This window comes from Rattus norvegicus, chromosome 10 (genome assembly GCF_021556685.1).
Source record: "Rattus norvegicus strain SHRSP/BbbUtx chromosome 10, alternate assembly SHRSP_T2T, whole genome shotgun sequence".
In the NCBI taxonomy this organism is placed as follows: Eukaryota; Metazoa; Chordata; class Mammalia; order Rodentia; family Muridae; genus Rattus; species Rattus norvegicus.
Window position 1 is genome coordinate 104,420,052 of NC_141543.1, and position 24,683 is coordinate 104,444,734.

Sequence of the window (24,683 nt, forward strand, 5' to 3'; positions counted from 1 at the left end):
GATTGGCTGAAAGAACAGAATGCCTTCTGAGGTCTGCGTGGGGAGGGGGATGGCATTTTGCTTTTCATGATGACATTCATCCATTGGTACTGTGGTCTCTGTGTGCGTGCATGTGTGCACACACACATGTGTGTATGTGTTTGTTTCTGAGTTACAGCAATGCAAAAGTATTCTTGCACATGCTTAGGCTGTGAGGAGTCTAGGGAGCCCATTTGGGGGCTGTGAACAGGAAGACAAGGATGGGCAAAGGCAGTGCCAGCCAGATAATGATCATTCTAGGGTTCAAGCAGAGCCTTGGACTCCAATCCCACAACAGTGGAGGCCGTCGTGGAAAAGATAACAACACCTGTTCTGAACCAATAGGGCTGTGGGGTCTTAGGAGGAGGGAGACAGCCACTCAGTGACACCAGCTCATTCTAAGGCTCTATCTGACATCTCAAGGCCTGAGTGGAGGGCAGGCAGGTACACGAGGAGCCGAGAGGGGGCAAAGACACAGGGGACGCTCCAGGAGTGGTGCACCTCATCAATCTTGTCACACATGCATCAGTCCTAAAGGCAGAGGGCTCAAGGGCAAAGTCTTAACTTGACCGCTAGCAAGCTGTGCCACTTTGGAAGCTTCTGGGTATCATGTTCTCAACCGAAGCATGGCGGCAGGAATGCTAGCAATCCTGACCCCTGTAAGCCATCCAGAACCATTCTCTCTCTCTCTTTGTCTCTCTCTGTGTCTCTGTCTCTGTGTCTGTGTCTCTGTCTCTGTGTCTCTGTCTCTGTGTCTCTGTCTCTGTGTCTCTGCCTCTGTGCCTCTGTCTCTCTGTCTCTCTCTGTGTCTCTGTCTCTGTGTCTCTGTCTCTGTCTCTCTCTCTCTGTGTGTCTCTCTCTCCCTTTCTTCCTTTTCTTTGTTCCTTCCTTCCTTTCATTTTTACCGGCAGTACTAGGGATTGAACCTAACACCTCATGCATCCTAGGCAAGAGCTCTAGCACTAAGCTACAGCCCCAGGCCCCATAATTTGTGTTCAAAGATGTGAGACAGGATCGTGCTTCTTCCTCTGTTGTACTAAATTAAGTATATTCGGTGTTTCCATATATTCCGTGGCCCCTAGAAAGTAATTAGTAAGTGCCGCCTGTTTCTATCATCAGAAATACTTCAGAAAGGCGCCGATCATTTAAATGCTGAATGAGAAAGCAAAAGGTCCCCGTGTTTGTCTCTGGCTGTTAAACAGATGGGTGACTTCTTGTCTCATCTCTGTGCCTCTAAAGTGAATGAACGTTGTTTTGTGAAGAAAAAATTAAAAAACCCACTATGATATTAAAAAAAATAAGAAAAATGAAATGTGTGTTGTTCTAAACTGGACATAAAACGGTAGATGTGCATTTCTTTAGATAAAAAAAAAAAGGATAAAATAGGGCTTGACAGGGGGCTCAGAGGTTGGGAGAACCTGGGTTCAATTCCCAGCACCTACATAGCAGCTAGCTCACAGCTGTCTCTAACTACAGTTCCAGGGGATCTGACGCTCCCAGACAGATGTACATGCAGTCAAAATGACAATGCAGATAAAATAAATGAACGAGTAAACCATTAAAAATGAAAAATGAAACAAAAAGCATAAAATAGAAGTTGCAAGATTGCTAGACAAATAGTGGTGGTTAGAGTCAGGAAGCTGCATGCTCAAACTCAGGTTTGGGTCTGACGTGGGCTACAGCAAGGACTCCTTACAGTTAGGCCTGTGGCATGACCCAGAGAGAGACAAGGAACAGCTGACCTTGATGGTAATGCCACAGTTAAGACTGTGGGGACAGAGGTGGCTGTCCCTAGTGAAATAACCAGTCTGTATTGGCTCCAACTGTGACCTTGACTATGAATCCTGACCCAGCAAACAGCCCACAGGGCAGACCCGACCTGCTCCGTGGCATGTTCTAAATTCCTGTGCCATGACCGAGTCCTGGCGACACCTGTGTTTCAGTTCAGAACCTACAAGCACACACTTCCCTGTGCTTGTCACGTAGCTCTGGCTGCCAGCAGAGAACGCACTCCTGGGTCAGCTGCAGAGACCCCACCAGGAAGACCGAGAGGCTTCTAACCACCGGACACAGAAACGATGGGTCTGGAATGGAGAGCACTCCTGAGTCCCCCGTGCAGGGGATGGTGATGAGGGGGCTCCCTCGGAACCCCAACTCTGAAGCTTAGCCCCCTCTGTCACAAGGCGGGACTTTTCCTCTCTTTCCCTTCCTCAAAGATGCCTTGAAGCCCTGCTCCTGGTCTCTTTCAAGGAGGTGATCATCAAACTCTCATGTTCCCCACATTCATCACCTAATGCTGCTCTTCTTGAGGAGAGGAGGGCTCCCTGTTCTCTCTCATCATTGGATGGGAAACCCTCTCCTAATATCAAACCAATCAGCGTCTCTGGTGACTTCTGCTCTTTCTCATGATGTACCTTCTCCTCTGCTCACATGGCCGTGCCAGCAGCGTGGGCCCATGCTAACCCCAGAAATGGGTCATCCCGTAATGACAATGCCATTTATTGAATGTTTACTAAGCCTTTGTAAGTATCACTACTCAATTCCACTAATGATTCACTCCTTCCTTCCCCCTCCTCTTTCCTCACCCCCACCCCTTTCTGAAAGGCTTTCGCATAGCCCAGGAGAGCCTCGAACTTACTGTATGCCTGAGGATGGCCGTGAACTCTATTCCTACCTCCACAGTGCTGGGACTACAGGTATGTGCCACCAAGCCCAATGTACGCAGTGCTGGGAATCGAACTCCGGTCTTCACGCATACTAGGTGAGTCCTCTACTAAACTTGCTTAAATGGGGATGCCCAATCCCACCCTCTCCCCTGTTCTGCTGTACCATTTCTTGGCTTGTTCATTACCCTTCCCTTCACCGGCCCAATTTCTCTGCTGGGAAACCCTAAGACCTTTAGCACCCCAGTATCACTGCATGTGTCATTTCCTCAGTCCAAAACACTTTAATACCCAAAGCCTTCTGAGAGGCCCTCCGTGACAACTCCCCACCCCCATTCCCCAGGTCACCCAAGCGGTGTTACAGCTCATGTTCTTCACTGTACTTTAGCCAAACTCAAATATGACCAGATACGTTGTGATGGTGCGTATATGCTTGACCCAGGGAGTGACACTATTTGGAGATGTGGCCATGTTGGAGTAGGTATGTCATTGTGAGTGTGGGCTTTAAGACCTTCACCCTAGCTGCCTGGAAGCCAGTGTCCTGCTAGCAGCCTTCAGATGAAGATGTAGAACTCTCAGCTCCTCCTGCACCATGCCTGTCCGGATGCTGCCATGTTCCCGCCTTGATGATAACGGACTGAACCTCTGAACCTGTAAGCCAGCCCCAATGAAATGCTGTCCTTCTAAGAGTTGCCTTGGTCATGGTGTCTGTTTACAGCAGTAAAACACTTACTAAGACACTTGTTGCTTCGAGTTTAGTCTGTGTTGTCTTGTCCCTGCAGCTGCGAGATCCTGGACTACAAACAGCTTTGCTGTTTCTTACTCGCCTGACCCCAGTTGTAAAAAGTACCTGAAACTGGCCTTTTTATGGTTGGACATGGACGGATGGGAGTGCAGGTGTGAAAGAGCAGGTGAGCTGGCTACAGTTAGCTCTAAGTTTGTCAGGGTCACTTGCCTGGTAAGAGATACTGGCACTAGAATCCTCAGTCTCTAACTCAGAGGTGTGGGTGGTCTATCACTGATGCAGTCACCTCTCACTGGGACTCCCCAACGGTCCCCTTGCCTGTTCTAGAACTTTTTGTGTAGCCTTCCTGCTGATTCTGTCAAAGCCAATTGTCAGCTCCGATAAGCCCTGCTCCACTAAGACCTGCTCAGTGGTTATCTTGGTCCCCTCCTGCCCGCCCTTCCAAATACAGATCCAGTTCTCCGTGGATGGCAGCCCATCTGCAGCCCGTAACTCCTCTAGCCTTCTTGGTAGGGCTTCCCTATACCACAGCCCTTGGACTGTGTACCGTGATCTATGCAGAGCCATGTGACTGGACAGAGGAGTTGCAAAAGATTGGTCGGCATTCAAAGATCCCTGAACATGAAATGACCACGAGTTAATCCAAAGGGTCGATCTCAGAATGGGTCTATCCCTGACAGCGCCCACCCCTGTTGTACCACACAGCTCTATAGCAGCGCCCACAGCTGTCACACCACATAATAACCCTGTGCCAAAACAGCCAAAACAGCCTGGCTCAGACCTGAGAACTGTGTAGTGTTTTACTCTCCCTGCAAAGATTTTTTTCTCTTATAGAAACAAAATGGTTTGACCATGGAAGAAGAGGACGGGAGGGGGGAGGGGAGGAGGAAGAGGAAGAGAGGAGGAGAGGAGGAAGAAGGTGGTGGTGGTGGTTTTGGGGTTTGTTTTTTTTTTGTTGTTAATTCCTTTTTTTCCCCCCTGTTACCATTCCTCAGCATGTAAGTATCAAATGAGTGTTATCTTTGGGTTGTAGTACGCTAAAAATGGTTGATTTTTGAATGCACTGTTTGAGCATCTTTAAAGAAAAGAAAAATGTGGGCAGGAGAAGTGGTTCAGCCGTTAACAACACTGGCTGATTTGCCGGAGGACCGGGGTTCAATTCCCAGCACCCACATGGCAACTCACGACACTGTCTGTAACTTCAGTTCCAGGGGATCTGACACCCTCGCACAGACACGCAGGCAGGCAAATCACCAGTGCACATGATACAAGAATAAATACAATCATTTTAAAATAGAAAGAAAGAAAACTGTTAAATGAGTTTTGACCTGAGATCAGGCCAGATCTTCCAGTAGTTTTTTTTTTTTAATGGCCTTAAACAAACTTCTGATACCTTGTACTACACAAAGCAGCATTCTCGGGGCTTATGGCTATAAAATCCAAGTATCCATCAATTCTAAAAACACCAAAGGTGTCCTACATCCCATGGTATTAAGTATTCAGCCAAGACTCACTTCTTCACATAAACATCAGCAAACACATCCAGATCACTACCACCTTTTCCCTCCTTCAATAAATGGTAAAATTATATGGATACCAAAGAATTATAAAAACTAAATCTCTTTATGATTTACAGTCAATAAGCATTTGACTTGTATACCTATATGACCAGGACCGCACACAGTTCCTTGGGTACAATGAGGTCACAGTGGAGGAACTTAGGAAGCCCCGCTCTGCAAACATCTTCACCCATCACGGCTCCCCAAACTTGTAGGACCTTCCCTGCAGTGTGTCTCTCTGCTCTTTAGCCCACCAAGCCTCGCCCATACCCTACCACCCAAGAGAGGCTGCCTGGCTTCTCATCCATTGCTGGAACCTCAGTGCTTCCCACATGTGTCCTGCTTTTACAGTAGGTTTCCTGTCCCCTCTCTCCAAGGAGACCTCGAGGTTGTTAGGGTGGGCTGTTGACCTCACAGATACCTAGAGCTCAGTTCAGCACACAGCCCTCACTCAGGAAGAATGCCGGCAGTGTGCGGCGTTCCATGGTCAGCAGCATGTAGATGAGCTCTGAGAAAGCAGAGCCCTCTCACCTGTCAGGCCACACTTGCTGCTTCTGGTGGCCCATGCATCTCCTAAGTCACATTTCTCCCTGTCTGCCTCCATCCACAGCCACAAACTTTGGCCTGACTTTGCTCTTCTCAACTAGAACTTCCTTGAACAGCTTTGAATGTGAATATAAGGGCAGAGACTAACATTCAGTGTAAAGGATTGGAGGAGAAGGAAGAGGAGGAGGAGGAGGAAGAAGAAGAGGAGGAGGAGGAAGGGGAGGAAGAGGAGGAGGAGGAAGAGGAGGAGGAGGAAGAGGAAGAGGGGGAAGAGGAAGAGGAGGAGGAGGAAGAGGAGGAGGAGAAAGAGGAGGAGGAGGAAGAGGAGGAGGAGGAAGAGGAGGAGGAGGAAGAGGAGGAGGAGGAAGAGGAGGAGGAGGAAGAGGAGGAGGAGGAAGAGGAAGAGGAAGAGGAAGAGGAAGAGGAGGAAGAGGAGGAGGAGGAAGAGGAAGAGGAAGAGGAAGAGGAGGAAGAGGAAGAGGAGGAGGAAGAGGAAGAGGAGGAGGAGGAGGAGGAAGAGGAGGAGGAGGAGGAAGAAGAGGAGGAGGAGGAGGAAGAGGAGGGAGAGGAGGAAGAGGAAGAGGAGGAGGAAGAGGAAGAGGAGGAGGAGGAAGAGGAGGAAGAAGAGGAGGAAGAGGAGGAGGAGGAAGAGGAGGGAAAGGAGGGAGAGGAGAGAGGAGGAACACAATAGCAGCATTTTCTCTTTTCTGTGTCCCGAGAGACAACCAGTGATGCAGTACCCAGCAATTGTACAGAGTCCGGAGTCCCTGGGACTGTTATGTCACTGTGGCTGCAGACTGCTCCCAGTTCCCTGAAGGCCATGAACCACAGAAGGTACCACAGGTCCAGGTCCACCAGCCTGGTGCCAAGAAGGAGCCCCCGTGTCTGGGTTTCACCACGTTTAAATGGAAAATAAAACATTCAACTCGAAAACACTTTCCAGCGATATTTTAAGGAAAAATGAGATCACAGAAAACCAGGGAGGTATATTTAAACAGCGTGACCCAGAGCAACATGGGGGAGGGGCTATCCCCAAGAGGCTTGTTCATGACATGGGGTGAAGGAAAGCACGAACAGACTTTAATCCTGACGAGCCCTTGGCAGTAAAAACCCTTCTGCTAGCTCGAGACTCTTAGAGATGCTACAGGAACTCATGTTGTCTTGGACAGAATCGATCATCTCTGATCAACATACGCTATGGCTCCCCAAGGTCTCCCAGCAGCTGCCAAGGGCCCCCTAGAGAGCCACATCAACATCTGCCTGGGCCAGAGATACCCAAGCCTAGCTTCAGAGCTATGAATAGTTATTCAGTCAACTCACAGAGTTCATTTAAAAAACGCTGGGCCAGGCAGGTTCTCAGGCTCGTATACAGTCATCTGGGTAATCACCTTTTCCATGTTGCAAGCTGCCGTGGTACCTGACAGGCTGACATTTCGGGATGCAGTGTGCTAATCAAGGAGGGAGAACCGCTGACGCACGCAGATCCCTGGGTCTTTTCTTCAAGTGTGTTGATCTACTGATTGGTAAAGTCTGACTTAACAATGATACAGTGAGGCTGAGGACAGAGGTAGGTCCCTGGGATGGGGTCCAGATTGGGGGCGGGGGGAGAGAGAGAGAGAGAGAGAGAGAGAGAGAGAGAGAGAGAGAGAATGAACGAGGGCAGGGCACGGTCTTTCTGTCATATTTGTAATCCCACTGTGTTCCTGAAACCAAAGTAGCCTCCCAGTCATTTCTCCAGGTCCACGATGTGCCCAACAGACAAGCTCCCATACTGACACCCAGTGTACCAGCGACCTCAGGAGTCAGGGTCAAAGCCGATAAAAGTCCCCACGGCTCACAAGCTTACTTGTGTTTGCTTTTGTTGTGAGAAGTTCTATTTAGTCCAGGCTGGCCTTGAACTCCCGATCCTCAGGCTTCAGAATCCCAAGGGCTGAGATGACAGGCATACACCACCACACCTAGCTCTCAAGACTCAGTAGACAGAGAGAGCAAGTCACAGTGTCTGCACTAGGAGTCCGAATCCCACCTCTGATGTTTGGAAGCTGGAGTGGTTCCTTTTGCACCTCCCCAAACATTAATTCCAAAGTACTTCTTCCTCATCCATCAACAGTGTCCACACTCAAGATAGTAAGTGGCGTGTCATCGCTGCAGTGGAACTGAACTACAGCTGACAAGTCTGGGCTTGTTCTAAAGTTCAATTCCTTTGTTGGGTACCCTGTCCCTGCCAGTGACCAGGGACTGGGAGATGACGATGGCCAGCTATAATGGTGCACACCATTACCACCCTGCACAAAGTCTGACCCCTCTGCAACCCACCAGTCCAATTAGCACAGCTAGCAGAAGTCACGCATCCTCTGGGGGAAGGGGTTTTCTTAAAGTAATCCATCATAAAGGTGAAGGTTTGGGGCATAGCTCAGTAGTTTGAGCTGTAGTGGAATTTGCCTAACATATAAGGTGTACAGTAGCGTTAAAAGGAAAGAACAGAGGGAGGGAGGGAGGGAGGGAAGGGAGAGAAAAAAGGAAACCACAACTTTCAAGCAATCTTAAAAGCGACACCAAACACGGTATATGTATGCAGAACCTGTCTCTACACTCAACTCCACACCACAGAGATGCTTCAGGGCTGACTGAGCACCTGCTCTATGTCAGACACTGGAGATGTGGAGAAGAGAAGGCAAGCCTCCGAAATCCCAAGGTCAAACACTCAGTAAGCATGATGGTACGGAGACAGCCACCCTCCAGCATGGGAGATGACTCCTCGGGGAAAGGCATTTACCGCACTAGGCTGGTCAAACTGTCTTCTAGCCATAGAGTGCACAGAAAGATAGGAGAGAATCTACCCCACGAAGTTGTCCTGGGACCATCGCAGGTGCGCGATGGCGCACGTCTACCAAAATCATGCACGTACAATAACAAAAGATTTACATAACCAGCCAGTCAGGCCTAACGGGATGTACCTGTCGTCCCAGCGTGTCCAGCTGAGGCAGGAAGATCATGAATTAAAAGCCAGCCTGGAATAAATCTAATAAATCTGAGGCTTTGTCTTAAGGACTGAAGACGCGGCTCAGTGGTAGAATGCTCTCCTATAGCCAATACTCATATTATATGTCATGGGTCATAATGGGCTATACACATGTATATGCACTGCATATAACATTACTTGGCATATAACATGTTCATTGTGCAAGTGTGGCTGGGGGAGAAAGCGGGGAGCAGACTGGTAGGGAAAAACCGGGCTATTTGTCTCGTGATGAAGTTGCCCGTTGGGCCTTATTCGGTTGGGAAGAACTTTCTAGGTGTGCTGCCTTAGGTACTAGGCATCCAGGTAGCAGACAGTCAACTGGCTACAAAGAAGAGACTGAGAGGAACTTAGCAGCCGCAGTGGAATCAAAGCATTCTAGAAGAGGAGCCAGACAGCTGAGAGAGAGGCACCCCAAGGGAGCCCAGGGGCAGCTCCCCATTCAGAAGGCTTTATCAGTGCCATCGGCTGGATGTGGCTCACTGCCCGTCATCCTTCCTGTCCCCGCTGGGGTACCCAGAGACACATGAGAACCAAGCTGGGAGGCGGGGGGGGGGGGGGTGAGGTAAGGTTGGAGGTCTGTGAATTCAGAAGAAAGGCCAGCAGAGAGAGAAAGGGTAGACCTTCTGCCAGTGGAAGCGTGGGTCAGCAGTGGCAATGGGCCTCCTGAAAGTTTATCAGAAAACCCTAAAATGAAAGAAGCTATTTAGCCAGGAGTGTGTATGCAAGTATTTAAAAAACTCAACTAGTATCAGAAAGGCCCGTCACATGACATTTTCTTTGCTGGTGTTTTTGTTTGTTTGTTTGTTTTTGTTTTGTTTTGTTTGGTTTTGTTTTTGTTTTTTTTTGTTTGTTTGTTTTTGCAGGCTTGTGCTGTAACCAGGAACTCGAGCTATACACTATAGGATCGGCACAAGGAGGAGGGAACCAGAGGCTTCCCCTCCAGTCCTGCATGGGTTCAGGAGCCTTGGAGGTGAGAGATGAGAACACTCCACTGCTTTCATAGAGTGACCCACGTTGTTGTGCTACAGCACTTAAAAACAAACACATTAGAAGGGCACCAAGCAAACACAAGCCAAGAGCCTTACCCTACGGCAGGTCTAGCAACCCCAGCACTGCTGACATTTGCGGCTGGACCCCTCTATGGGATGGAGACTGCTGTATTCGAGAGAGGGTGGTAGCGGTGTCCTTAGCCTCTAGGTACTAGAAGGCAGGAGTCTTCCTCAGGAGGGACAGTTGTCCACTGGTAAATGTCCCCTCACTACTGGCCTACAGTCAGCCATGATGCTGCTTAACGGAGGGATCTCAATGGTTGGGGCTTTGATCTCAAGGAAACCTTACATGTCTCATCCACCCAATGAGGAAGTTGGATTGGATTGGTGTTCCCCTAAATAAGAGTGCCCTGAGGTACTTGAGGTAAATACTAACCACTCGTAGATGACACCGAGTAACACCTGAAAGTCCTTCTTCTCTATCTCTAGTCTCTTTCAGTCCTGGTTACCTCAGGAAAAACATCTCTATCTGATATCAGGAAGTCTTTAAAGAGTCTCCCATCTGACAGAGAGAAGGGGGAGAGGGAGGGGAGGGAGGAAGAGAGAAGGGGGAGAGGGAGGGGAGGGGGGAGGAGAGGAGGGGGGGAGGGAGAGAGAGAGAAACAACTTCTCAGGCTCGGTGTCTTGGAAAAGCTGCAAACTCTATTCTTTTATGATCTCATCATATCCTGTCTGTCATGCAATGCCGGACCGGCTTACGACAGTGACACCGCACGGCCCCTTCATGCACAGTTTTAACATAAAACATGTGGATTCATGCAGGAGAGATGTTTTGAAATAATAGTGTGCAGGTCGTTCAGCATGCACATGTCTAGGAAGCTCTGGGAAGGCTCTTCTCATCTCCCATAAATTACTAACTTCCTCCTGGACACAAGACAGGGTTTTTTACTCAAGGAACGCCCCCTTGATGGGCTATTCCTTGGGAGACGTTACGTGTGAGCCCCATCTCTACTTCCGCTGTGAAGATTGGTCATTCGTCATTTGTTACGGAGGGGGCTGCATCCAGACACACAGAATTATGTGCTGAAGTCCCCCTGCTCCTGAGAATGTGGACTTCTTCAGAAAAATAGTCCCTGTAAGTTGTCGCTTGTCAAGACGAAAGCGCCCTAAGGTAACATAGCATTGGAATTCAATATGGCTGATGCCCTCATAGAGAGGAAACTGGAACATAGATATACAGACAGACAGACAGACAGACAGACAATTATATGACATTGAAGCCAGAAGCTTAAGAGGTGCTAAAGACCACCAGAAACGGAAGTCCACCAGGAGCCAGGCGGATGTGTGGAGCCATCTGCATTGTTGATATCATGGATCCCAGAGTCCAAATCTGCTGGTGGTTTCTGAGCCATTCTGGTTGTGGTGTATTTTCCTTCCATCAACCTGGTGAGCTACTATCACACCACTGTACGTTAGCCGGCCAGTCAGGGACAACCTGAGTAAGCACTAGCCATATTCTGTATTTCCACGTCTGTCCCCTCTAAGGAAACAGTAAGAGAACACGGCCAAGTCAATCATATAAATGAACCCTGGGAACTGACCGCTGCCTGGACTCCATGTATAAGTAAATGGTATGGACAGACCTAGCTTCAAGGTTACACTGTAGAACACAGAAAGTCTGGAAAGGTTAAAAGCAAAAAACCCAGTAGACACAGAAGAGGCATGAGAACACAAGGCTACTACCTTCTGACTTTCTCTGTCAGGCAAGGAAAGAGACATGGAGCCCCTGACACCTGTCTGCCTCTAGCACCCACCACTGAACCATAAAGATGCAGCTCATTCTAGAGGAAGAGAGCCCGGTTCTGAGTTTCTGCCTTCTCGGATGCTTGCTGCATTATGGCCCACTGATTCAGGGTTGGCACTGATGAAAGCCTCCTGCATGCTCACTCTACATTTTATCACAAGGGGGTAGACACATTTAAAAATAAATAAAACGGAAGCCCCCTGGTTCCTCGTCCCTGGTCAGGGCAACTTCCCTAAGGAAACCTTGGAAAATCCCTAGGCTGGTAGGTCTATAGCTCAAAGTCCACCTCCGCCCTGCCCTACCCACCAACGGAAAAGTACTGGCCTCTCAGTGACTGGGTTTCTTCCAGGGGTCTCTGCTGGAGGACAGATCTACACCTCCCACCCACAGCCCACAGGGAAATCCCACCCAGCTGGGTTAAGCTCCAGCTTCCCTCTCTGGCCCAATTTGTTTCACACCCTTCAACAACCAAGCCCCAATAACCAAGCAGGCAGGGTGGCCAGGGGCCAGGAAAAAATGCCCTGAAAAGCATGGATCTTTTCAGATCCAAGGGCTCGAAGCTTGGCTGGATTGGGAGAAAATGAAACACCAAGACCTGGTACACGGAGGAGGAGAACAGGGGTCCCAGCCTGCACCCAGCCTGCATCTCGATAGTGATGGCTCGAGAGACACACACACACCAAACAGCACACACACACACACACACCACACATACCACACACACATACACACACACACACACCACACAGCACACACACACACCACACATACCACACACACACCTGACACACACACACCACACACACCACACATATCACACATACCACACACACAGCACACACACACACACATACACACACCATATACACCACATACCACACACACACATATACACCACACAGTACACACATACACACATACCACACATACCACACATACACACACACACATACACCACACATAACACACACATACACACATACACCACACAGCACACACATAACACACACCACACATACCACACATACACACACACATACACCACACATAACACACACATACACACATACACCACACAGCACACACATAACACACACCGCACATACCACACACACACACACACACCACACAGCACACACATAACACACACCGCACATACCACACACACACACACACACACCACACATAACACACACACATACCACACACACACCACACATAACACACACACCACACACACCACACACACCACACATAACACACACACACAGCACACACACATACGCCACGCACACACACATATAACACATACACACCGTGCACACACACGCATGCACACACATACAAACACATACACACACACCACACCACACACACACACACACCACACATACACACACACAGAGGCATAACACAAACACACCATGCACACATACACATAACATACATACACATGCACACACACCACATACCACACACACACTACACACACTATACACCCCCCCACACCACACCCCCCCACATACACACACATACATACCACACACATACATCACACACACACACACACGCATGCACGCACACACACACACACACACACACACACACACACATACTTTGATGGGGTCGCCTTCCCAATGGACGGGCAGAGGAGCAAGCTGCACCAGAGCCAGAGGTGGATACTGAGACACTCATGCTTCTTCACATGACATGAACTGACACACCTGACTGGCCAGGGCACACCTGGATGCTGGAGCCAGCCAAGCTTCCCAACAGTTACTCACTGTTCCCTTCGTGGAGAGTCCTGGCAGCCAGTCTCCTCACAGATGGGGGCTTTTTCTTCCTTGGTGGGCCACACCTTCTCCAGGCACACACACTCTCTGTCTAAGCTTTGCCTCCAAGCCCCAAGCTCTGACCACAGAAAGTGCCCTTTCTCTTTGGCGGACTCTCCTCAGACGTGAGAGTCCATGGAGCCAAACCACGCACTCAGAAGGACATCCCCGGCACATGTCTCTGCAGTAGTGGGGTCTGTGACTGGCAGCTACAGACAGCACACCCTTCCCCTGCACTGGAACCCTATGAATCAGCCCCTTGGTTCCTGCCGTACTTAGGAAATGGTGGAGGGTCTAAGGGAGAGAGCCTGGGCTTGTCTGGGGTGCTTCTGCCCTACCCAATGCCAGCTGATCAAAACCAAGTTCTTGACTTTGGGTATCTATCCATTCTGATGGGCTGATCCTACCCTCAATACGTAAGTCGGAAACCACAAAACAATGAGGAAGGGTCCCTTTTCTCCAGTGCAGAAGAAAGACCACAGCATCTCCCAGTCTAGAGTATGCACAGGGAGGAGGGTCCCACCCTACCTGTGAGGACTTCTTAGTGGAAAAAAAAATATTAAAATAAAATTCTAGTCACACAAAACCTGGTTGTAAAAGGAAAAGAAAATGCCAGCCCTGTTTGACAGACATCAGATTTATGACCATCTTTTAAGCCTCAAGTACGTCACGAGAACTGCACCACCCACTTGTACCGCTCCAACTGTAAACAGGGCTGGGTGCCCATCCCTGCCCTCCCCACTGAGACACAGGGCCCTCCACTTCTGAACAGCCTTTGTCTCCCTCCCTTGGCTTCTGGTGGGTTAAAAAAGATGCTGGGCTGTATATATGTGGAGAACACTCCGTGGAACTCTCTGGCCTCAACCTCCAAGACAAACACGGTCCGCTCACGCCTTCACCGTCTGCAGGCAGGCCACAGACGTTAATAAACAGGGCTGGGGTTTACGGTCTGCCCAGCGAACTCCCCATCCATTCCATTCGGGGCAAGTCACAGGGGCTCTCGTCCCCCTCCCTCCCCTTAACGTACGAACTCAGTAAACTGTTGTAAGGCTTGGAAATAAGTTTCTGAATTTTGGCCTCCAGATGTGGTTGGAAAGGAAGGTAAACACAGGACAGGAGCAATTGTGCAGGTCTGTGCCCTCGGAGGCTGAGTCTGCAAAACCAGGACAGAGGGAGACTCGTTAGCCCTTGGCAAGGAGACTCGAGGAGATAGCTTTCGTAGTAGGGCATGCTATTTGACGTGGGGAGAAGCTACCCAGGTCCCTGGAATATCAAGGATTAAAATTTCTGGCACAGATGGGCTGGGGGTGTAGCTGAATCTAAGACTGTAGTTTCCACCCTCAGCACCCAAAATACGACAGACAGAAAACAAACAAACAACCCCAGACTCCAGATGTTTATGGTAGGTACCCAGTGTTCAAATGGGCTAACGTTATGGGAATGAGTGATATACTTTCTAAGGGAATAATATTAGACTATGTTGCGTATTAATAGCTGGATATTTTCCAGATTATTTCTTTTTTATAAGGATGCTTAACTAGATTTGGGACTAAAAGTAGGAAATAAAATGTCCTCTTAATGATATATTTAAAAGGGGCAAAACAAGCCAAAACAAATAGACACACTGAGTTCAGATATAAATATGTCAATGTGTTTTACCTTCAGGATATCTCCTGGCACAAAAGCTCACAGACTATTTTGAAATTTAATTATTTGGAACTAGTTAGATGTTATCCTGACCTGGAAAAAAAATGAAGAAATAAATAAAAATAAAATATATATAAAAAAAGTCTAGAGCAGAAATTTGGACACCATTCATAACCAGGTATCTCCTGGCCAGGTAAGTGGCTTTTGACTTGTAAACTCCAGGAAAAAAAAAATCCTGTCACAGAGCAGAAAGAATTGGAAACAGCTTATCAGGAGGCCTACACTTCTGGGTCTATTTATATAGAAAGAGGAGACTGAAAGTTGTTCAGGAAGGAAAGCAGAGAGTCAAGGGAAAACTGAGAGTCTATTCTAAACAGGAACTGATAGGTTTTATTTGATTTAACAGGTCAAAAAAATGTGTGGGACTTTCAAATTTGAAGTCCAGCTTAGCTGTTCAGAATGGGAGACAGGGGCACAGAACACGCAGTGTGTTAGAAGCTGGCATTTCTCTCGAGCCCTTAGAAGGAGGGGGCGGGGCTTGAGAGAGCACGCGTGTACTAGACGTCGTATTTGACTGCAGCGGAACACCTCGTGTCTTCCTGCAGTATGTTTGCTTGGAAAAGCGATATAGAAACACAAACGAATTCACAGAGCAAGGGTTTCCTGGTTTCAAGTCGGCGAAACCCCGACTAACCTCATGTGATTTTAGGCTTGGGTTTTCAGCAAGGGCTGGGGACCGTGTGGACAAAAGAGGGTGGAGCCTCCGTCTGTCTCGCTCAGTCCCGGAGAAGAGACTCATAACTCGCCTGTAAATAACCGGCATAAGTAAGTCTACATGAAGGTCAGATCAAGACTGCTGCTCTCGGCTGGGGCTGGGAGGCGGGACTAGCGACTCAAGTGTGCGTGGGAAGAAAAGACTTTGGGTTTTAAAGAACGGGCTTCGTTTCCCTCATTTTGTATTCTGAATGGAACATCGAAGGGAATGTGAAGGCTTTGGGATGAAAAAAAAAAGGCAAAACAAACAAACAAACAAACCCTCCAAGATCATATAGGAAGATTTGCAAAAGGACATCATTTCAGTGTCTAACCCTCCCTTGACAAGCAGGGGGTTGTAAGGCGCGCGGATAACTGGCTTAGCTCACGGCTCTGAGGTGTGTACATCCTTAGAATCTGGTGATGGGGTGCAAGGACTGAGAGATTTTAAATTTGACATAAACATCTGGAAAACGGCGAGATCGGTCAATCTCATAGCCGTTACTCCAGCAAGGCAACACCTCAGACAGCTGAGATGCTGCTGCCTGTCTGAGGGAGGCCCAGTGTTCTCCAGAGAGATGCAGTCCACCCGTGTCTAAGTGCGAGTCACCTTCACTTGCTTCGGTCGTCTCCCCGTGGGCATCTCTATTTATAATCCCTACAAAGCAGCAGTTCTAGTGAATGGTTCTCGTGTGGATGTTAAAAGGACGCTGAGCCTTTGCATGGTTTGGCGTCAAAAGAGGCTTCATCTGTAGATGAATTAGCATCAGTGACTGACACTCTCAGATTTCCCTGTGCACAGCAACAGAGCAGTTCTGTGACACTCCGTGGGTCCTAACCACACTACAGCTTGACACATGTGCCTGTGACCTTTGCATCATAGGTGTGAATTATCGCCAGCAGGAAGGAGCCCAAGAAAGCATCCAATGGCACCTTTTCCCTCTTTATATCACAATGAAGTCATTGTCATGTGTAGGTCACAACAGCCTGTATTCGAAGGAGGTCTGAAATTTTTTCGAGGTCCCTAAAACGTGTGTGTGTGTGTGTGTGTGCACATGTTTGTGTGTGCATGTGTGTGTGTGTGTGTGTGTGTGTGCGCGCGTGTGTGTGTACAAGAGCGGACTTAGATCTGGGCCAATTTGAGCCTCAAATAACGAAGCAGAATGGCGATGAAGATAAGAACAGTCAAAAACACGGAATAAGTTGGAATTCATCCGGCTATCTCTAAAAATCAACACATGGGTCCAGGAGAACAAGTGTCTCACTGAGAGTAAACTCTCAATAGAAGGATGAAAAGAATCACAGGGTTAGGAAAGAATTTACAGCAATCCTGGTGAAGACCAAACCAGAACACATGGCTCATGGATGCTAAATCCGAGAGGAAAGATGTCGACGGAGCATGGCCTGTCAAGTCACAGATGACTCCTAAGGCTCGAAAGAGAAAGCGCACGTTTGTTGTATAATGGCCAGACAAGACAATGGCCTTCCCAGGTGAAACAAGCAGTCAGCACCTCTAATTTGACAGATGGAGAAGGGGGTGACCTCCAGAACTGACATGTTGACTAGCACACATCATTCAACAGGAGTTTAGTTAAGAACACACCTCATCAGCTGAGTGCAGTGGCAGGCAGGAGGCTGAGGCAGAAGGGTTGAGGTCATGAGGTTGAGGCCATCCTAGGCTACACAGCAAGTACCAGGCTAGCCAGGGCTACATAGTACATCCCTGATTGCAACAAAGCAACAATTAGAACTACAAGCTAATTGCACCCCACCCTGATCCCTAATGCAAACAGAGGGATTATTTTCCCTCTTAAAATGGTTATTTAGAAATGCCCGTGCCATGAAAACCTAGACCGACTGTAGAAACGTTGCAGGTGAATGGAGGCTCAAGTGGTTGATGTCAAGGCTGGAAGTGCTGAAGCTAAAGAGGTTGGTGCCACAGCTCACCTTACACTTGACTCTGGACAGGAGGGAAGTGGTGTTTTAAAGGATGCTGGAGGGTTGACTAACAAATCCGGGACTTGCCTGAAGACCACAGTATCACACTGACGCAAATTTATGATGGTGGTCATTGAGCTGGGTTCTGTAAGAGCACATCTCTGCTGCCAGGGACACTATGCCCTTTCCCTTAAAGGCAAAGATCCACTGTGAGTTTCCTTCAAATGGACCAGGAAAAAGAACTTTAAAAAGGGGAGGGGGAGGAAGGAGGGAGGGGTAGGGGGGAGGAAGGGAGAGGGGGAGAGAGGAGGAGGGAGGGGGAGGGGAAGGAGGGAGGGAGAAGAAGGGAGGGAGAGGAGGAAGGAGGGGGAGGAGGAAGAAGGGACGAAGGGACGGGGAGGGAGAAGGAGGAAGAGGGAGGGGGAAGGAGGGGGTGAGGGAGGGGGAGAGGGAAGGGGGAAGGGGGGAGAAGAGGGAGGGGGAGGGGGCGGGGGGAGGGGGAAGGACAGGGAGAGAGAGAATACAAGAAAACCAATGGAATAAAATAGTCCAAATAGGTCAATATGGATAAAGAGATTATGAATACCCTTTGTTTTATATTTAAAATAACTTTCAACTACTGCTAAAAGTGAGTGCACAGGTGCACACATGTGTTATAAAAGGCAGCACAGAGCCGGGAGAATGAGCCTTTGGGACAAGTTCCTCAGAGGAGTTGAGCCCAAGGATGGAGAAATCAAGAGGCCGAGTGTGCTTCTTTGACATGGGCTCCTGGCATCCTAGACAAAAACAACAACTCGAGCTAAAACTCAACCTACCAGAACCTAAGTACCTCCTGGGGAGGGGCAGGGAATCCCGCTTCCTTAGAATGAGTTAACTGTATGGATCCAAGGCAGGAGAAACCAGGTGCCTGTGAGGATTAGATGCCTGGTGAGAGGCCTGCTCTCAGGATGCCCTCTAGTTCGAGAGCACATCTCTCCAGTAGGAAGTGACACACACAAGAGGGGTGCACAGCCTACTTGTATGTAGACTAGAGAGACTCGCAGTTGGGAACCAATACAAAACTCTGGGTGGGTGGCTACCAAATGTCAGCCACAAATTCCTGGGAAGCCTCAAAATTAGCATCTGAGTCCCACTAGACCACAGACACAGGAGCATTGTCAGGAGGTGGAATATGTAAGGCCTTGTGCAAACAGGTTGTATTCACCAAATATTTCCCGGGCTCGGTCAAAAGAAGTCCATGAAGAGATAAAAGGACCATGCAATGGTCTTCAACATTCCAGAGGGCGAGAAGGCTCTAAAGAAGAGGAAAAGACCCAGAGTGGAGAGAAAGAGCTTCATAGGTGGGAGGACAATGATTTGGGGCCATTTCTCAGACTTTGAGTGAAGATAGCAGAGTGAAAGGCAGAAACCCAAGCCCCGCCCTCCATTTCCCAAGAGCCAGCCTTAGAGGCAGACGCTGGAGTCCAAGGAGTCCACAGCATCCCCGCCAATAGAGAAAGGAAATAAAACAAAATGTAAGGTTGATGTTCGGGTCTGAGAAATGGAGCCATGAGGGGCAGAGCCCAGCTTGAGACGAGAGGACAAAAGGAGGCTCACGACCTCTAGGAGACACAGCACAAAGCAGGCTACAGAGAGGGACACAGCAGAGGCAAGTTTTGGGGTAGTTTGCCTAAGGAATGAGTTTATAGTCAGAGAGCCCAGGCTCACTCCTGTTACAGAGCAGTAGGCAGATTTGAGGGAGTTCGTGGGGGGAGGGAGGCATCAGAATTGAACCGTTATGAAGGGGGAGGTCCACAGTGGAGAATGGACTAAATCAGAGGGGGATTGGAAAAGCTCAGACTTCACACACATAAGGTAAGAACTGTGCTCCCATAAGAAAGGGATGGATGAGGTGTGCCAATAAAACAGGGGATTCAAAGTCCCTCCCTCTCTGCATAAGACAGGATATTAAGAGTGTGTGTCCAAGGGTGGGGTTCATACTCATTTTCTCAGTTGCAAACCCATAGGCTCAGCTGGAGACTGGGCAAGTGTGAAGTCCACCTTAAGCTCAACTGGAGACTGGAAGTCTACCTGAGAGGCATGGAGGGGAGGGTACTGACGGCGGGGGTCCAGGTCAACTGTAGTCTCCTGAGCATGAGACTGAAAGCCACAAAGAAGAGAAGGAAGAGAGAAGAGGCGATGGAAGGCGAAAGGGATTCCAGTCCCGTTCCAGGAGACTAAGAGATCTCGGTGGAGATGAGCCAATGTGCCAGATCGTTTTAACTCAACGTGACACAAGCTACAGTTATCTCAATGAAGGGAGTCTCGGTTGACAAAATGCCTGAGTAAGATCAGGCTGTAGGCAAGCCTGTAGGGCATGTTCTTAACTAATGATTGATGGGGGCGGGCCCAGTCCACTATGGGTGATCCCATCCCTTAGGCTAGTGGTACTGGGCTCTATAAGAAAGCAAGTTGAGCAAGCCGGTAAGCAGCACTCCAGGCAGAGACAAACTGGGGGAACGGTGTTTTTGAGCTGACCTACCCTTATTCGTGATTTCAGGGAAGGAAAGTGTTAAGTGGGATGAGGGAGACTGGGCAGAGACTGTGGAGGTCAGGTGGCAGGATGCACCATGAGTAGGCCTTGAAGATGCTCATCTCACAGCAGGATTCTTATTCCCCTTGGGATCCCCCTTCTCTGTCTTCACCCTATTCTATCTGCATATCATTTACCTGCGGTTAGCTAGGAACCATGGTAACTGAGGAAGCCTGAAGGAATGGCTGAAACACGAGGAGGAGAGTACAGTGCCACAATGGGGCCACCCTTCTGTTTTCTGAGGGAGCTGGATCCCTTAGGAACAAAGGGTGAAATGACAACCGGATTTGACCTTTGTGGGACAAGAGACTTGCCCGAAGCTGGGCCAGGTGGCGCTAGGGCAGGGCCCCTCCTACAGAGCACACACTCTAGGTTCTACCCCCTGATCCATGCCATGCATCCTGCAAGCAGAAGGTGGCCAGATTCACTGGCAAGGCAAGAAGAACCTAATCAAGTCTCTGCTGCCATCTTCGGTCACACCGATGGGCAATGCTTTGCATCTTTCTCCCCTACCCAGAACCCTACTGTTGCAGCCCAAGATTGGACAAGATCCTACAGAAAGGTACTCTGGGCCCCAAAATCCAGTGTGATGGTATTTGGAGGCCAAGCCTTTGAGAGATGATAATGAGGCCATAAGCACAGAGCTCCAAGACGGATTAGTGCCTATGCGAGCTCTCCCACACCGTCACCTCCTGTCTAGAACCAGGAAGGAATCTCACCATGATGTCTCTGGTTTGACATTTCCCACAGTCTCTGGGGCTGTGAGAAACAGATGTTCGATAGCTCAGTTCACAGCCCTTTTGCTGTTACAGCCCACACTGACAAAGACAGAGAGAAAGGCTTTAAAGATTGGCATAGCTACAAGCTAAGGCACTCGTTGTACCACAGAGAACATGCAAGGGAGCCCAGATCATCCAGCATCCTCAACTGAGCCCATGCGTGTCTCCCTGCTCCCAAGAGTCCTTTACCTATACCCAGGGGGCAATCCTAATGTAAACTGAAATACATTCAACCCTGAGGCACTGAGCATCAGCACACGGTCTGCCCTGTTTTACCCAACACAGCAGATAGAACGAGTAACCAAAAGATTTCCAAACACCTATGATGAGTTGGAGGCCCAAAGACACATAGCTGTCCACAGGCAGTTTAAACGGTCTCTGAATCTCAAAATTTACTTGACTGTGGCCACTGTTTTAACCTCCAGGAAGCCACTCAGCCGCTTGCAGGCTCCCCGGTCCTCCTGGACACCTCACCTAACCATTGCTCCTCCCAGCCAAGGTCAGCAGCATCTACGATGAGCACATAAGGAAATGCCCTACTTAGACCCACAGGCTCCCAAAGGTTCTACACGCCAGGGTGGTCCCTGGGCAGCGGTCATGGCTGGTAGCCAGACACCCTTGGTCTTTATGGCTACATCCCTGCTAACCAGAGACTTCTTCAAACAACCATTTGAAGGGTACACTGCAGCCATTCTGTTCCCACTGCCATCCTGAGAGACATGGCCCACAAGGAAAATATTTTCTGAATGTAACTCTGTGGTTGGTGGGGGTGGGGTGTGTGGGGGGGGAGTAACTGCCATGGGAGAGTTGGGGGGTAGAGAGAGAGGGTGTCAGGCAGGGGAGAAATGGAGAGAGGGAGGGAAGAAAAAGAGTGGGAAGGAAATGAGAGAGGAGAGAGAGCATGGTTGGGGAAAGGGGACGGGAAAGATGGGAAAAGGACAAAGAAGAAAGAGGGGAAGAAAGAAGGAAAAGAAAAGAGGAATAGAAAAAGAAGAAAGGGGCAGAGAAAGGAGCAAAAGGGAAAGAGAGAAGGTGAAAAGAAAACAGAAAGAGAAGAAATAGGAGAGAAGACTGAGAGATGATGGTGGTGATGGTGGAGGCGGAGGAGGAAGAGGAGGAGGCGGAGGAGGAGGCGGAGGAGGAAGAGGAGGAGGAGGCGGAGGAGGAGGCGGAGGAGGAAGAGGAGGAGGAGGAAGAAGAAGAAGAAGAAGAAGAAGAAGAAGAAGAAGAAGAAGAAGAAGAAGAAGAAGAAGAAGAAACGTGTAGAAGTCCCTATAGAAACAGTCTACAGAGAAACAGGGACAAGGAATGTCACCTCCTCTCACCCAGACAGGCCTGAGTTTGAGGCTTGGCCCAAATACCGAGAAAGAGTTGGCCAAGAGAAAGGCGTGGACTGGTAAAGGCCGTGTCCGGGATCCAGACACCATAAACTTGAGTCCCAATCCCAGCCTCACCTAACTCCAGTCCCAGCTAGCTTCGGGTGACTCATTTTGCTCTCCTGCCTTGGTGGCTCCATCCAGTAAAACGCAGGACTTCTGACCTCACCAGGGTACTCGGAGATTAGCGCATGTTTATACAGCGCTTTGAAGATGAAGAAGCCTGTGCCTAAAGGGGGCTGTTATTATTCTAACTACCTGTGAGAACAGAGAACACGGTTCCCACCTGCGTCTAATGATTAGCCAGAGGGCAGGGAGCAGATCCTGGAGCGGTGGCTTTTCAGTGGCTTCTACCGCAGCCCGTGGCAAAGGCCAGTGTTTCTGGAGCCCTGGATGGGGACACCGCACTGCCGGAGGGGTGCCCTGCTTGGATCCAGGTATAGGGCATAGAAGAGAAAAGCAGTTTCTCTTCATATTCCCTTTTGTTCTTGGTGGTTTTGAGACATGTGGTGCTGACCAGCCTGGAACTCTTTATATACACCCGGCCGGCCTTGAAAATGTGACCCGCCTCCTGCCTCTACCTTCCAAGTACTGAAGATACTAGAGATGGGCACCACCCCACGCTGTGCCCACTCAGTTCTGCTTTGCTCCTTCCATGCACTTTACGGGTAGGCTCCGTTAGGTGTGACTGTGGCTATGGCATCCCTCCATGGCTATACCACCTCTCCATGGCTATACCATCTCTCTGTGAGCCAATTTCCTTTTGACAAAGAGAAACATCTCTGCCTCAGAGGCCTGCAGACAGCAGTGGGGCTGCCCTTTTATAAACATTGTTCTGGCTATTCGTACATTGACTTTGGATATGCACAATTTAACATTGGTTCATTAAGTTTCACTTAAAAATAATGTTTATCTAAGTCAGCTTCTCAGCCTCAAGCAAGGGGCATATTTGGCTGGATTATTATTTATAGTGGGGGCTGTCAGGGGCCTTGAAGAAAGTCAAGAAGCACTGCTGGGGACTGGGGGTGTGGCTTGGTTCATGGAGTGCTTACCTAGCATCCATGAAGCCTTGGCTTCGATGCACTGCACAAACCAAACACGGTGGTGCACACCTATGATTCCAGCACCTGAAAGGAACAGGCTATCCTCAGCTACACAGCAAATTCAAGGCAACCCTGTGCTACGTGAGACCTTGTATCAAAAAAAAAAAAAAAGGAAAATTACTGCTAGTCACATCTCTGCTCACTTGATGCCTGGTAGCCACACCCCACACTCCAAGTTGTAACAATTCAAAATATCCTCAGACAGCACCCAGAGCTGCCAAGGAAGTCAGTGGGCTTATGTGTCTTTGTTGCAAACAGCAGCTTTAAAATCAATTCAAGAAACAAGTGTAACATTGACCCTTGCCCATGTCTGCCCCAGCTTCAGGGCCATGATCTGGTCCAAGAATGGCCATTCTTAGAAGCCACAAACCACGTCAAGAGGGAATTTTAACTCTGGGACCTTCCTGGGGTAATCTCTGCTACTCAGAACTTGAAGCCATGGTAGACACCTTCTTGTCCAGCCAGTGCAAGCATCTCCAAGGCAGAGAAACAGAAGCCACAGGTAGACTATGGAAATGAAGTTGTGCCTATTCAGTGGGGTCCGCTAAAACCTGGGGAAGCCTGGTAAAATGTACCCCTCTCTTCTACCTTACCCACAGGGAAACGGGCACAGAAAGAAGGTTCAAGGATGGGTCCCAGCAAAGAAAGATTCTGCTGACCTCCTGCCACACGACTTTCTCCAGCCCTGCAGCTGTGTCTAAACTCAGCAAGCTGAGCAAAATGCTATTGCTATAGTACTATGTAACACTATGAGGCTCAGCTGATGAACCGGAGGCTTTCAGCGCTTTAAACCCAGCGGCTGAGCTACATCTGTGAGGGAATGAAAACCTGCATTGGCAGCCACCCAGAAGGCGGGTGGAAGGCCAGTCACCAATCACCACCCAGGGCCCCCAGGACCCTCAGGGGGGCCTGTGACAGCCACCATCGGAGGTCTCTGCCTGGCTCAGCCATCAGCAGGTTCTCTCTCTGTGTTTTCCTCCCTTCTCCCCTTCTATCTGGTGCTTTCAGCCCTCACCTCCTCCCGAGATCACAAAGAAGCTAACCCACTTAACTTCCTGGTTCACGAAAAGTTAAGACTGTCAATCACGCAGACGCCAGAGAAAATAAAGTCTTGTTTTGCAGATCTGCTGCCAGTGGCACTCAAAAGGCGAAGGACGAGTCTCTCTCTCTCTCTCTCTCTCTCTCTCTCTCTCTCTCTCTCTCTCTCTCTCCATCACAGGGTGTCTGAATCAGTCCAAACTTATGCATTAAGAGAATTCCCTGGGCCATCCACAAGGTCCCCAAGGAAACATGGTGGCCTCTCTCAGTCTCTCAGGATCCACCTTTCAACTATACAA

At 49.2% G+C, this 24,683-nt stretch overlaps 2 long non-coding RNA genes across 2 annotated transcripts in view; one reads left to right on the top strand and one right to left on the bottom strand.

Annotated features, from left to right (window-relative positions):
- LOC102549836 (uncharacterized) overlaps positions 1-24,683 on the bottom strand; it is a 156,600-nt gene that overhangs the window by 27,993 nt on the left and 103,924 nt on the right. The gene's annotated exons all lie outside the window — the stretch shown is intronic.
- LOC148003166 (uncharacterized) lies at positions 22,549-24,488 on the top strand. Its single transcript, XR_015632242.1, has 3 exons — positions 22,549-22,680; positions 23,666-23,848; positions 23,946-24,488. It is a non-coding gene; the product is annotated as an uncharacterized LOC148003166 (long non-coding RNA).